At 41.1% G+C, this 16104-nt stretch overlaps 1 protein-coding gene across 2 annotated transcripts in view; it reads left to right on the top strand.

Annotated features, from left to right (window-relative positions):
- The first annotated feature begins 6607 nt into the window (after positions 1 to 6607).
- Positions 6608 to 16104, top strand: part of LDAH (lipid droplet associated hydrolase) — a 112242-nt gene continuing 102745 nt past the window's right edge. Inside the window, exons 1-2 of one of the 2 annotated variants that reach the window (XM_018921225.3) lie at positions 6633 to 6713; positions 7692 to 7914. The gene's annotated coding sequence lies outside the window, so the exon portion shown is untranslated. Of the gene's footprint in view, positions 6714 to 7691; positions 7915 to 16104 lie in introns of both variants that reach the window. The other variant, XM_018921240.3, reaches the window with a different exon arrangement.

Raw genomic sequence — 16104 nt, 5'->3', positions numbered from 1 at the left:
AATATCATGGTGGCAGGGAAAGGAGAACAAGGGTTCTAAAATGTTAAAACTTTCTTTCATGTAACACTGACATAAATTAAATGAAAATTATAAAACATCAATAAATTAAAATTCAGCCACAGATTTTACTTCACCAACAATACATTTTTAGAGTATGAAGAATATTGCATTATTATCAAAGGTACAGATAAAACACACATGACATTTTAGGGGATTTAATGTAGTTTAACTTATGCAAAAGCTGTTGTAAAAAAGAACATGATACATTTTAAATGGCTGAAGCAAAAATAATTTTAATTTACTTTCTGCATCGGGACTAAAACAAAAACATTACCACAGCAGGTTTTTTTGCTGCATATTGACCTCAAGGGCAAAGCAGATGGTCCCATCACTAACAAGAAGGAAATAGTGTAGAAAGATGTTTGGAAAGTTTACCACTTTCTAGTGGTTTGTATTTCATTGTTGCCCTTTAACTCTGCATATGGGTCTATGACTGCTTAGAGGGAGACAAGTAATCACAAATAACAGTTCAGAATAAAATTAAATATTCTGCAAAGGCTAGTAAAGTAGATCAGAGCCATGTTTGGCTAAGAATGTGATCCATGTTGCTGAGGCAAAAGGTAGGGCTAGAAGTGACTTTTTACAAGAGACTAAGTTCTTTACCTGAGCTGGAGCCTGCACCCTCTGAAACATCAGAAAATCTCTGATGAAGATTCTTAGCCAAACATGGCTCTGATTCATGACTAACAGTTCTCATGGTCAGTTTTAGATAGCAACAGGGGAAGGCAAGAGAAAAAAGAAACCAAAAATTATTCAACTAGTTCTCAAATGTACTTATAAATGGAATTTATTTTCTTGAAATTCAGTGTTTTATTTCATTTACAGTTTGCAGCTATTAAATATGAGGCAGTTGCTGTGTGAGTTGTTCCAGTATACACAGCTGCATTAACAGCTAGCTACAAACACATTTTACACTAGTGGGTACTTTCAAGAACCAAATGTCTCTTCAGGAAGTTTTACCAGCAATTTTTTTCATGTGCTTATGCAGTTTCAGCGAATTTGGTATGTTATTTTCCACATACATGCACCTTTTTCTGTCTCTGCTACCTTAAAACTAATTTCCACTCATCTGTGGGGCAACACTAACAACGACATTCCATCTGTTACTCTTCAGGATTTGCTATCCCGTAACTGTTGACATGTAAAGGGCATTTTCTATTTTGATTGGACATTAATTGTGCTTTCTTTGGATTAAGCATTTTAAACTGAACTACGAAACAGCTTTAAATATATAGGTCATAGCAATTATTATGTTATTTATATTACTAAACAAGTCTGCAGCAGATGGCCTCCAGGGCTCTGGCCAGAAGAACCTAACTCCTGCAGATTTATTTGGTGCTTAGAGATACTACCAACTAACTTCTCAAACCTGCTTGAATGCCATTGTACCTCTCATTTGATGCCAGCAAAAATATTCCAGGCTTATTTGTTTCAGCACCAATATTCCTCAAGGCCTTCCTGGTATCTGGCTATATAAAATGTTCCTACTTGGGCCATGGGTCAGAAGCCATGCCCCTGCAGTAAAATGAAGTAGCACCAGAGATCTTTTGCCGTCCAAGGGGCACAGCCTGGCCACACCTACACTTGTTAGCACTTGGCTCAGTTCTCTTTTGGAGCTAGGTGGTACCACTGTGGCCATTAGACAAAGTTGTTATACTGTGTAGGGTTTTTTTTCATTCATAAGTGCCTGAAAGATACAAAGACTGTACTGCAGCCCTCCAGGGTGACTTCATTTCACAAAATGTGGGCTGGATGCATTGTGATGGTATGGGCTGGGTGAGATGCAAAGGTTGCTAGGACAGCTCATGAGGTGAAAAACATCATGTTTGGTGGAGGCTTTTTCATCCTGACTACTTAACATGGCTTCTTGTGCAAGTCCATGCCGTGGAATGCACCCAGGACTGTTCAGAGTGTTCACAGACCCAGAACAGGGCAATGCTTGACCAATCTGAACAACCAGTGGTTCAGCACTAAAGGACACTCACTGGTCCTGTTTCACCTACCAGTAAAAACATAACCAGGGAAGTAATGCCAAATACTCAGGAAAATCTGACCTTATAAAGCGCTACCCCAAGCTTTCATAACATAAATTTTATTTTTTCCCTATGCCTGAATTAAATGATCCCTTAAATGCATTTATTGTATTCCACCCTGATCTACCAAACTTTTTTATGCATGTGAGCCACTTTAAGATCACTGTTTTCCAGGATACAGTTTGTTTAAGCAAGCCTATGCATGGCCGAGACTTTGGGACCATTGCTCTATGTTAGATCATTCACATGCTCAAAGTTTTGTGTTCGCTGTACTGTGACTTTATATATTTAAAAAAAAAAAAGCAAACGAAAGCAATATTATATACATACATATATATATATATACAACCTCCAACCAACTTCCAATTCCAAAACCTTGCAATTGTCTTTTTTAGTCTTATAATACAGGAATAACTACAAAAATGTTACTGCTGCCATTTATGATATGAACATAACAAAGGCACAAGGTCTGCCTGTACTCACACTATTGGGCACAATGAGACAATCAACACTATGTCAAGTTCATTTTTTTCCAAGGAGATGTGGAAAAATGACATTTTCCTACCTAAAGTTTCCCTTTGCTCACAAACCAGGGCAAAGTGCCTCTTCTACAAAGTGAAGCAGCTTTTTGTGACTTCACTACAGTAACTTACCAAGTCTAGCTCATATCAAAAGAAATATATGCATTCATTATTTTAATATCATGTATGAGCTAACTTGCCACTGACAAACCAATTTTATAAACAGTTTAATAAAATGTACTCTGATCAACAATACATCAACCACCTAAGTGGTTCTTTTATATATTCGCACATTAGATAAACTAAGTTCTGGAATAAGAAATGACCTGAAGGATTTGATATGAACCTCAGAAAAAAAGTGATGTTAGCTGCAAATAGGAACATGAAAACTGTATCAGATCAGGACAAAAGTTCTTTCTGTCTTTGACAGCCTCCAACAGCTGTGCCAAGGAAAGGGCAAGCACACTGGGCTACTTCCTGGTGCAAGGTCTGGCAGAGTGACAGCTCTCAGGGCTACCTGAGCCTTTCCGGAGTATTTTCATGTTTAACAGACCCTGAGAGATTTTCTTTCCATAAATCTGCCTTATCTTTTCACAAATTCCTGTGAAATTTTAAGAATCTGTGACATTTCCAATTAAGTTTAAGACTACTTAAAATACTTTTTGTTTTGAAACTGCTGCCTATTAGCCTAATTTTTTTCCAAAGGTTTTGCATTAGAATCACTGTCCATTCAACTTGGTTTCACAAGCCATTGTCATTATTTCTCCAAGCTACTTTTCTCATTAGCTTGTCTTCCAATTTCCATTTTACTTTCTACTTTCTATGTGGAGGAATTTCAGATCTGTGAAAAATTTTGTCACATTTTCCCTATCTTTTGCAAAGTTACAGTATCCTTTTTGAGAAATAGGAACTGCAGTCCCTGTCCAAGCAGAGAGCACGCCACCATCACACAGAGTAAGAATAATAGCATTAACTTCCCAATGGCTGCTAAATATTACCTGATTGTGAAAGCACAAGGCTTTTTATTCCATCTAAATACTCAGCTTTATCTCATATGTCAACATGTCCTTCATCTTATTGATCAGTAGGAATCAAGAAGTCCTTCTGCAACCTGACAATTCTCATGATTTCCTACTGCTGGACTTACCTTTCCCTCAGTTACTGCTCAGTTCTGCTGACTTTGCTTCTGGTGGCTGTCATCCAGACAGCTCCTGCATCTTGGGATTGTCTTCCCTTTTCCTTAAAACAACTGATTAGCCAAGCATGCAACATTTGCAATGCAATTGCTTAATCACAACTGTCTCATTATAGCTACTGATTAACAACTAAAACAAATTGCAGTTTCAGTCAAATCCTGAGGGGCTCAAATCTTGAGTGGCTCAATAAAACGTGACTCCTGAATCTTCTAAAAACCTTTAATGGAAATTCTTGCCCAAACCAGGAGGGCCAACCATGCCCAGTGTACCACAAATATTGCCAGCCAGTCAAGGGAGGTGATTGTCCCGCTCTGCTCTGCACTGGTATGGCTCACCTTGAGTCCTGTGTGCAGTTTTGGATAACACAATACAAAAAGACATAAAGGTATTAGAAAGTGTCCAAAGGAGAGTTACAAACATGGTGAAGGTCTAGAACGAAAGCCATATGGGAGCAACTGAGGTCACCGGGCTTGTTCAGCCTGGAGAAGAGACTGAGGGGAGACCTCATTGCAGTCTTCAACATCATCACGAGGGGAAGCCAAGGGGCAGGCACCAATCTTTCTTTCTCTTGTGACCAGTGACAGAACCTGAGGGAATGGCAAGAAGCTGAGTCATGGGAAGTTTAGGTTGGATGTTAGGAACAGGTTCCTCATCCAGAGGGTGGCTGGGCACTGGGAACAAACTCCCCAGGGCAGTGCTCACAGCACCAAGCCTGACAGAGTTCAAGAAGCATTTGGACAATGCTTTCAGGCACACGGTGGGATTCTTGGACTGTCCTGTCCAGAGCCAGGAATTGGATGTGATGATACAGGTGTGTCCCTTCCAGCACAGGATATTCTATGATTCCATGATTCTGTGTTCATTGGCCTGGTTTGCCTTGGCAGATGAAGTCACTTGGCTCCTCCAAAGAGTCCCACAGATTTCTGAGGCACCATGTCCCCCCACAGAAAATAAAGCTGATGGTTCTCAGTTGCATCAGATCTATTCCTATTTCATTTCCACTTGTTTTTGTTATTCTTCCCACTGATTTGATCAACAGGAATATCAACCTTAGGGACTCCTTTTGCAGCTGCTCAGGTTTTGGCTAGAGGCAGTACTTCCCAGTCCTGCAGCACCTCCTGTAGCATGTGATTACATAGTCCAGCTGCTTCAGAACCCCTGTGTAACTCCTGAATAAACACCATCCAATCTTGCCAGTTTTCTCCTATTCAATTTACCTGATACCCTGGCTTCAACTGGAAACATCTCTTCCTACACTTCTACCCAAAAAGCAGCATTTTAGCATGAAAACCTCCCTGAGCTCCTCTCTGATACACATGGGGTTTAGTTCATTCATTACATTTTCTCTGTGCTCCTTTCACACCTTACCCAGCAGGCATGCAGACTCTGTGTCAGGTTCCTAGTGCTCAGGGAAAAAAATTATTTATTATCTTCACGGAATCAATTAGGTTGGAAAAGACCTCTCAGATTATTGAGTCCAACCTATGACCTACCAGCAGCATGGCCACGGCACAGAGTGCCATGCCCAGTCTTTCCTTAAACACTTCCAGGGACGGTGACTCCATCACCTCCCTGGGCAGCCCATTCCAAGGTCTAATCATCCTTTCTGTGAAGAATTTCTTCCTAATGTCCAACCTGGTGCAGCTTAAGACTATGTACTCCTGTCCTGTTGTTAGTTGCATGGTGTTCTTTTTCAAGTTGATCCTCAAAACATAATATTTTAAAAATTTTTTGGAGTTGGGAGGAATGCGTGTGCTTTAGTGTGTTGCTACAGACCAGGTGCTCTGGTCCAGTTTCCTCACTTAGATGCAGCTAAGGGAAACATCCTTGGAGGTGCTGGATGACAGCTGGCTCAGTATGAGTCAGGAACATGCCATATCAAGAACAATCTTGCCAGCCAGACTAGGCCCTGGTGAGGCTGCACCTCCAGTAGTGCGCTCAGTTTTGGGCCCCTGATTTTAAAAAGGTCATGGACATGCTGGAGTGTTTCCAGGGAAGAGCAACAAGGCTTATGAAAGGTCCAGAAAACATTATGAAGTATTACGAGGAACAGCTGAAGGAACTCCGGCAGGACCTCTTTGCTCTCTAAAACCACCTGACAGAAGGTGATAGTGAGGAAGGGGGGTGGTCATTAACAGTGACAGGACCAGAGGGAATGGCCTTAAACAGACTGGGGGGATCCAGATTACATACTAGGAAAAAAAAAAAAACATCATCACTGTTAGAGTGGTCAGGTATTGGATTAGGCTACACAGGGAGGTGGTGGAGTCATCATCGTTAGGGGTTTTTAGGAGGTGTCTGGATCTGGTGCCGGGTTGATGCGGTTTGGTGGTTTGGGTGTTGCAGCAGCAGCAGAGGGCTGATGGTTGGACCGGATTATTCAACCTTGGTGATTCTACAATTCCAGCCTTTAAACATATTGAAGGATAATCCTGCACTTCGCTACCCCTTTCTCTGCCATTTTTTAAGCACCCCAGCTCATTTTGCTCTTTCAAAACTACCTATTCCTTTTCTCTTTTCCAGAATTCCCGAAGACATCGTGACCTGTGAGAAAGAGTGAATGGCAGGCAGGAGGAAATCCCCAAGACGCGCGTCCCGGGATGACCGACCTCCCCTCTTGCTCCCGCCATTCCCAAGCGGGGGGGCGGGCATCTGACGCCGGGTGAGCACGGCTGGCTAGGAAGGGCTGGCTAGGAAGGCCGGTCCTCTCCCTCAGGGGGGTCGCAGCCACCGCCCTCACGGCGCGGCTGCAGGGGGCGGGTCGGGCCCGCCCTCAGCGCGCCCCGCGGCCCCGGCGGAAGGAGCGGCCCGGCCCCTCCTCGCCGGCTGCTTCCGCCCGGTGTCGGCAGAGACTGCGCCGGCCGCCGCCGTGCCGGGAGCCGGGGAGCCTGCCAACGGGGAAGGTAAGTGCGCAGCGGCCCTGCCCTGCCCTTCCCTGCCTCCCCTGTCCCTGTGCCGGGTCCGAGAGCCGCCCGGAGCCCGCGGACCGTCACCCCCCGCCGCCGTGCGGGGCTGACCCGCAGCCTCGCCCAGCGGGGAGGTGCTGCCAGCCCGGCTGTGTCGGGTGTCAGGTCGGTAACAGACCCCTTGCAGCGAATAACGCTGGTGATCTCTAGGCGTGCGCTTGAGGATGGACTGACACATCCCATGCCGAAAGAAGCGCTTCGTGCGTGCTCTCTTGACTTGTTTTGTCATGGAGGAGACTTCATGAAACGAGCCCTAAGTGGTGTCTCCTTTTCCAGAAAATAACTGAGGTGATGCTATTCGTGGTGTTTGTTCTGTGTGTTAGCGCTTGTTCCTGTGAAGCATCTCTGGGACCTGAGTGATGCTTTTTATCTTGGTTGCGTGTTATAAAACAAGAAACGAGGGAAAAGTCTGTGACCTGAAGGGCCTATAAATAGGAAAAGAGGAAAATAAGATTGTGAATTCTTAAAAGCTAGAAGTGAGATGAGATTTTTTTAAGCAGAAAGAGGTGTATTTTAGTAGAGGAGGTTTGAAAAAGCAGGGCATCCTGCAGGCTCATACTCTCTTTTGGGAACCTGCTGTCTGTCAGGCTTGCTGTCACTGCTGATCCCGAGGCATCATCACTGTCAGCACCCACCTTCATGCCAGTGTTTACTACACAGGAGAAGAGGTGCCTGTGCCAGACAGGGTGAGCAGCAGGTTCAGGAAACAAGTATATGCTGGAATGGAAATGTGCGGTGAAGGAAATTAGGAAAAAGATGAAGGGCTATTTGAGGCATGACGGTTGCTGAGAGCTTTCTTAGTGGTAAGGGTTTTTTTGCATTGCAAAAATGAAGAAACAACTTATTTTCTTGCAACTTAACTATAATAATAAAGCCTTGAATGACTTGAATGATGCAGACTCTTTATTTTTTTAGGTGTTGTATACTCCTGGCCCTCTGGGACCTTATGGTGCCCAGTTAAGGCCTGAGAGTCCATCCACGTGGGCCTGTGTCAGAATCTGGATATGAATCTATATTCTGTGTCCCTCAGAGACTAGAAGCCTTCAGTTACAAGTTCTGATTACTGCAGCTTCCTATTTTCTTGTGACACTTGCTTATTATGTCAATGAGGGAAGTGGTCACACATTTACAGACCTGGGTAAGCGATGACACTAAGAATTTATACCTTCCATCATGGAATTACTGCAAGGTTTATATCAAAGCAGTCAAAGTCAGTGATTTTTTATGAATCTTGGACCGTACCCTAAGCCAATGCCTATGAAAAAGGCAAGCATGTGTGGTTCTTCTTTATGTAGTTCCACTCTGAGTATTCACTCAACTTGCGATAAAGTGCAGTCCAGGAACTTTCTGGAATAAATGTGCTGAGGTCTTAAAGAGCCACTGTGGATTTCTCCATCAACTCATCCTTGCCTTTGACCAATAGGTAGCTCTAGTTTTCCAAACATCCAGCCTCAAGTAGTTCTGTGGGTCAAAAATCCACTAACTTGCTAACATCTGTTGGTTTTCAACACACTTTCTGCTACTTCTACATAGCATTATCTATTTCATTTGATTCACAAGGACAATTACAATAAATTGTGTATGTGTAATGGTACAACAAAATTTCCAATATGACTGGCCAAGCCAATGAATTTAGCAGTAAATTTGACAGGATTTACCCTACAGCTTCCTAATTGTACTGTTTTCAGTGCTGTTTTTTGTTTTTAATTGATAGCTTTCATTTCTTTTAAATGAAACTTTATTTTCCCATTCTTGTGGTTTGTTGTAATGAGGGCACCTTATCTGAAAAAAGGGATGGTCCTGATTTTGGATGATGTCTAGGTTATTTTTATTGAGTATTAGAATCAGAATTTCAAGGGTTCAGCTTTGGAGCATGCTATGCATCCATTTCTACAGAAAATGTGTTTACAGGATATGAAGGACAGGTAATTTTCACTTTCTTAATTCAGGCATGCTCTTAATAGCAATGTGACTCTGTTTTTTCTGCTCCTGACAAACTGCTGTGTAGATGCTGAATTCCCAGTGAAATGTTTGACAACACTGGATTCCAGCTTGCATGTTGAATGATGACATTTAGATGTCTTGTGAGGCTTGTAAACAACTTATACTGGGGAAAGTAAATTATTCTGGTAAAAAATTATTCATAATAGGAACAAAACCGTGTAATATGAAATGTCTGAGCTAAAGAACAATTAAGTGTGAAACAAATGGCAGTTTTCACACTGAATACTAGCCTGACTACATAGTCACTGGTGAAATGAATGAGAACTGCTTGTTTAGCTCATTGGGGTTGCACAACTATCTCATGTAGTGTGACAGCACCTTGTTACCATATGTTAGGTAATCCTGATGTGCCAGAACAATGTCTAACCAGTGATGCTACAACTTCAGGTTTGGCAGGGTTTCTTTCATCATTATCCTTGTTTATTTCTTCAGTTTTTTTGCTTCCTCCTCCTGCTACCATGCTGTTCACTTGGTTCTTTCCTTTTTCCATCTCATCTCTAACTTTTGTTTAGATTCTGTTCCCATTGTCCTTTGTTTAGATCAATTCTTTATTCAAATCTTTAGTTTGAAAAAAAAAACCAACAAAACACTTATGATGCAAACTTTTCTGAGAGTCTGAAATTTTCAATGAGTATCAGGTGATAACTAAATTCTTATTTGAAGCTGTGATGAGCGCAGGCTTTGTTCCTGTATGTATTTGTTCAAAGTCATGAGTTATCAGGATTTAGCAGAGTTATCTTGATGGGAGGAGCTTGGCCCTTGTGCAAAATGCTGCAGTAGAGTAACTTCAGAGGTTACTGGTGTGGTGAGGAACAAGCTGTAGTTTTCCCAGCATGGTGAGTTGTCGCTGGATCCTCTTGTGACTGGAGCTGTAGGTCTGTATGTCAGAGCACTGGCATGTGTAGGCCTTCCTGCAGCAGTGGTTCTGGAGAAACCTTCTGGCTCCTGCATCACTGTGTCCAACCTGGCTGTTCAGTTCCCTGTCCTGCCCTCCTGATGAGCAGAGCCAGTGCTTCTTACAGGGAAGGACTCGGACTCCAGGCCTCACATCATTAGTACAGACAATTATATTGCTGTAGTGACTTGGAAAGGGATCTAATGCTGCTGTTATTAACATCTCCTGATCATGGCTTGTCCTGTTTGACTTCTATGTCCTTTGCACAAAGCTCTGTAAAGTTTGCTTTCATGTCTCTGCTTGCAGTGCCTTCCTAACCTGTTTAGGTGAGTGGATGAGTGTCAGAATGTGCAGCTGCTGCAGGAAACACGAGGAGGTGGTAAGCAGCAAGCACGGGTTGAGGGGTTACTGGAGAATGCATCTGTGACTAGTAAGTTGGTCTACTGTGAGTCAAGGGGATTTTAAGTAATTCTTTTTTGTCCTCATTAGAAAGCAAGAAAACCAGCAGCAGCTGGAGAGCTATGCTGAAGGTGGGATAAACAGTTGATGTAAGAACATACACAAGTTGAAATAATAAAATGAGAAGAAAAAGGTGTTTTGAATTTGGAGCAGATTTTAGGTTAAAGGAGAATAACTAACACAGAAATATGGAAGAAACAAAGAAATAAGGGATAGTTCCGTGGGGAGATTTATGGTGAACAGCATAGGAAAGCATGGGGGAAGCCAGATCAAGGGCAGTGTGATGCTAATTGTACTTGTGGAGTTTTTTTTTTAAATTTGATATCTGCTTCTTGCTAGTATTCATTATGCTCTTTGAACTTTGCATTACTTGACAAGACAAAAGAAAGGGTAGTGCTCTCCATGAAGTGGTGAATCTTATTCTGATAGGAAGTGGAAAAGGAGCTGTCGAACATAAGGTGAAAGATACTTGCTTTCTTCTGCTTTTGCATGTTATTATTGCTGCTGAAAGATGGACGTTTCTTCCTATGCTTAATTTCTGGGAGCTGTGGTTTCAGTGAATATGTAGGTTGCTGTTACTTTAAATTGTTGCATTTTTATGTTTCATTGAATGTTGGGCAGATTACCTGTATTACTTAAACATCTGTCCAGCAGAAATGTGGGACCTGTAGTTCTTTTGATGTAGGAGAAAAAAAATATGAGTATAGAACATATGGTTGAAGAGGCAAATAGTTTTTTGGCGGGTTTTTTTTTTTATTTTGAAAAGTTCTTATTTTCACTAGGAATAGTAGGAGCCACATGGTAAAGAAGCATCATCTTTTTTTATTGGGCAAGTGTTTTTTTCCCAAACTCTTAGACCACAATCAGGCTTATTTGCATGTATGTTTCTTCTCTCTCAATGCTATTTTCAGTTCCTTCTTGTCCATGTGTCCTTGATAACCTGTTCCTTCACTCTTTTTTTTTCTTTTTTTTTTACAGCATATTTTGATATTTCTCTCTGTCCTTTGAAGCAATACCCTGTGAAAGGCCATGTCTTCTTCCCCATAATTCACATAACTGTTCACTTTTGAACATGCTTTGGCTTGTGTGGTGATTTGTGCTGAAGTTTAGAGACCAGGATGTCTCTTCTCTTTGTATTCAAACATAAGCATGATGGGATGGCTTCTTGTTCATGAAGTATGACATTTCCACCTCTAACTTCAGCCAAGTTTTAACCCAGTCTGTAATCATGGTGTTACATTTCAGTTTTGCCCACTGCCTCCCAAAATAGTGATCTTCAACATAATTCTAATAAACAAGTTGTATACTTTGCAAACTTAACCATATTTGTGATAATTTTTTCATGCCATCCATTCCACAGTGATTTATTCTCCCTTTGACTTTCTAATGCAATGGGCAGCTGGGAAAGTTTATTTACCAGATACTACTGACATAAGTCTGCTGTGTCTTTGAAATTTGTTGGTCAGAAGAGACCTGGCATAGTTTTGTTTTTTCCCTGGAAACCTTTCTTACCATGTAGACATTGTACTTCAGCAGCAGCTTTTTATGTTCTTTCATGCAGATACTCTATTTGATTGAGGTTTTTGCTAACATTGCAGTTTAGTCTCAGAATGTAAAGTATATTTATTATACTTACATGTTATTCATGCCTACTACCTTCTGTTTATTCCCCGGTGAGGTTTCAGTTTTAAAAGCCTCATTTTTTCTCTGGATCCAGTACTTTAATGGAGTATTTGGAGGGAAAGCAATCTTTGAAAGTTACTTTATTTCACCAGTAAATTTCAGTAGTGTGTACAAATGAGCAGCTTTTTCTTCCTTTGAGACTGAAAGGTTTCCCAAAAATCCTACTTTCTGTTTTGGAAAATGCTTCATATTACACCAAATGAAGCCATCCTATCTGCTTTCATGCAAATGAAACTATCATTATTTCCTAGAGTAGATTTTGTTTCTTTAAGCAACAGTTTTCTTGCTAATTTCATTTTAGGTCATGGACATTGTTAGTGTTATCATCAGGCCTGTGTATTGACTGGGAAATTGGGAATTTGCTGGGAGAATAGCTACCACTTTCTTGTAATCTGTAGGATTCCCAACCTTAATTTTGCTTATGAAGTTATTTTAAGAAAAAACAAGCCAAGACAAAAAACTTGTACTCGTTTGGGGTCATTTTCATGTCGGTAGCTCTCAACAGTTCACAAACAGTTCAGTTTTGAAAAAGTGAAAGTTACCATCGTGTTGTGATTAAATAGAATGGCAGGACATGATATGTAGGATCTCTTCCATTGTATCCTGAAATGTGTTTGATATACTTCACTTTCAGAAGGTCATGTCTTTATTCTTTTGGATACATTTGTGGTGTCTGGTATTGTGTGAAGTCTCAGGGACCCTCAGCCACACCAGGGTAACTTCTCAGGGTTTCCTCTATGCTCGCTCTGACTCCAGTGCTCTGTGTTTCTAACCAAGTGTTAAACTGTGGCAAATGGAGGAGCTTTGATCTAGCTGGTAACAAAGGACATGGACTCTGCTCTTGGAGCACTGGGCAAACATAACTGGGATTTTTGTGACCTTTGTTAAGCTGAATGTCTGTGATTGCCAAAGGAGAAAGAGACCAGGCATCAAACTTAGAGCATTATTGCCAGAGCTGTAGTGAAATGTATCTGCTTGCTGACTGTTAAGTGCTGTAGACCACCAGTTGATGCTTTCAGAGGTGTGGTTGCTGTCATAAAGGCTTTAAAAAGGTTCATAAGTGTGCCTGATCCCCATGGAAGTCTTTCATTTGCTTTTTCACCTTCTTGAGAGTAGCGAGGAAGTCAAGGCCAAGAATATTGTAGTAGTTTAAAACTCGCAGTGACACACAAAGATTGGTTAAAAGTCGTCGTGGGCCTTCCTAATCCATTTTCCCAAGGTTTTGATCATCTTATCTGTTGAATAATTTTGTGCCAGACCAATGTATCATTGTAGGATCTGAAAATGTTTTCTGATTTCTTGATTTCCTAACTCCAAAACTCTTTCAAATTATTTCAGAGCAAAGCACCTTTTTGAAATAAGGTTGGTGGGGAATCCATCTGTTCCTGATTTGAGTCCTCAAATGGATCTTTCTAAGCTAACAATTTTTTGATTTGTGAGTCCTGTCTTGCTTTGATGAATTGCTGTCTCAATAATTGCTTTTATAATGTTTGGCAGTGACAGGTACACCTTGGTATCTGGTACAGAATGGATACCCAGAAGCTATTTTCCCTGCATCTCTAATACCAGGACTGTGCACACTTTCTTGGTCATTGTTACAAGATTATTAATGGTAATATCATGTTACAGGGTCTTGCAGGTGGACCCAGTTCTTCAAACTAGGTTTCTCCCTCCCTAGGTCTTTGCACGGTCCCCCATATGTTGTCTCTTAACTAGGTTCAGGCTTGAGAAGTGATACCAGTTTTCATTTTGCATTTCAGCTTTTTATCATTACAACCCTAAACATGAGTAAGCTGTACCCCATTTCCACATGTGTCACTGATATTTTTATACAGTCTTCAGTGAAATTCTCCCAGCAGTTTTACTCCTGGGGGAGTGGCATGGGGGAAAGACACAGGAACAAAACAAATTGAAGGCATTGTATTGCTAGCTCATCAAGTGGTCACTGAAAACAAGGCCTCCTAATTACTTCATTGGTTTTAGAAGAAAGCAGTGTTATTTTGTATAACTATGTTGCTTTAATTGATGTGTCTGTAGTGTAAATTTTTTAGCTTTGTTCATTTTTACATGTTTAACTGCCTAACAGTTTTTCTTTACTAATTCAGAGCTAGTGTGAAAGGGACTTGTATATGACTTTGACAGAGAATTGTGCTGGAAAGTACAATGAAGAAATGTTTCATTTTTATGTGCTACTGGCTGCTTCTGCTTTTCTTACACAGAATTGGTCAAGATTTGTGACTGATGTCACAACAGCTTGCAAAGTCCTTGGCCTGTGTTTATTGTTTTCCCTGAGAAAATCTGGCATCCATTGTTTGTTGTTTGTCCAGATAAATCTTTGATGAGATCTGGGCATCGTGTGTCATGTCGTACCTCATCTCTCACATCATGAAATCCTCACTTCCCGTGTTCCTCTTTGCAGTTTTCTTACCAGGTCGCTCTGTCCCTTTCCAGTTCCTAACTATGAGCATGTAGGTTCCAGTCTGCAGATCAAAGAGCTTACGTCAGGTTTGGATGATTCTCCTGTGGGAATAGTGTAGAAGTTGTCAGAGCCTTAGTGTAGAAGGCAGCTGAATGAATCTTGCTATTTTCCCACCTATTAGGGAAGGGTTTCTTTTTTATTTAACCTGGTACAGCTAATCAATAGAATACATCTAGTTTAGTTTCCTTTATTTTGGGGGGACTGGTTTCATTTAGATTCCTTTTCTCTGACCTAAATACTTAGTTATTGTCATGGACAGTGTTCATGAAACTCTGCATTTACTAAAGTACTAGAATACTTGTTTGAGATCTTTGTTGTACCTCCTGCTTTTTTTTTTTTCTGCTGTTTTAGGGCCATAAGAATTGTAAACTGTTGATTTGTGGAAAACTCTGGAGAAAACTTAGTCCATCTTTCTGTTGAGATCAAAATTACCATTTTGTCCAGCTGAGTCTTAAAAACCTCCAAGAAACATTCTGCTGCCTTGCTAGTGTTCATCCATTGCCTTCTTAGCAACTAGTTTTTTATGATGCTGTGGAGTGTCAAGACACAACTTGTGGCTGTTGTCTCTTTTTTTACCAACTTCCATTGCAAAGAAAGGTTTGGCTATGCTGCTTTTGCAGATCTCCTTCAAATGGCTCTAGGTTGCTATTTGGTTGCAGCATGGGAGACTGAAAAAGCATCTTCATAAAGCTTTTCCTCTAGCCTAGTTATTTACTTGACCCTCCCAAGTTTCCTTCTGTTCTTGATGTGGTGGGGTTGAACAAAGCTGGGCTCAGTGCTGGAGGTACGTTTCTGATGAAAATCCTGAGTTTTATAGGCACCAGTATTGACCCAAGATTACTTGACAGCTGTCAGACAGTAGTTGATTATCTTTTAAGCTTTTTAAGTTACTTTTCAAACTATGCAAATCAGTTTATTCAGCCTGCATTTCCTTGGCCTAGAAAAGAGAATGCAGTGGGAGACAGTGCCAAATTCTTAATAAGGCAGTGTGCATTACATTTACTTTTTTTTTTTTTATTCTTGTGGCCAGGTATTTTATAATTAAGGGCAGTTGCATTGCTTAGTATGGTTTGCTCGTGGTAGACTGGTCTCTTATTCTGATTAACATCTCTTCCTTTATGTGATCAGAGGGACTTAGACAATGCATGCTCCTGTGATTTTTCCTGTGGAGTCAGCTGAGCCAGATCTGCCTATAGTGCCTTGGATGCTCTTTCTTGCCTTTTCTGCTGGAAAATGGCTATGACTTTAAATATCTTTTCATCCTTAACCATCAAGACCTCCACTGATTTACAGTGGTTTTTGATAAACAGCATCCTTGCAATTGACACTTTATGGTGTATTTAGTCCTAGTCCAGTCTCATGAATTTACATGCATGCAACTTTGTAGGTTATCCCTAAACTGTAGTCCAGGTCCTTTCTCAAAAAAGTCAAAGCAGGTCAAGTTGCTGAAAGCATTGTCCAGTTGAAGGTTGTCCTGCCTTTCAGAGCAACTTGCATTATTTGATAGTCCTAATTGTGTGTGGGGGGGAAACCTTTGTTACTGGAATTTCCTTCACTGCAACTTTTGACTATTTTTCCTTGTCCTTTGGACATACATCACATGCTTCAGCATCCATATCATCTAATTCGCTTTCTCTAATACATTGGTGTCTTGCTTGTCTGAGGAGTCCAAAACTGGACTCAGTTCTCTGGATACAGTCTTTCCAATGCCAAGCAGCAGGAGATAAAAACATTCCAAGACAGCAGGCTATTCCTTATGCAGCCTTGTCTACACTTGAGCTTGATGGTTACAAGGGCTCATTACTGGC

This window comes from Serinus canaria, chromosome 3, assembly GCF_022539315.1.
Source record: "Serinus canaria isolate serCan28SL12 chromosome 3, serCan2020, whole genome shotgun sequence".
Classification (NCBI taxonomy): domain Eukaryota; kingdom Metazoa; phylum Chordata; class Aves; order Passeriformes; family Fringillidae; genus Serinus; species Serinus canaria.
This window is presented reverse-complemented; position numbering and strand designations above follow the sequence as displayed.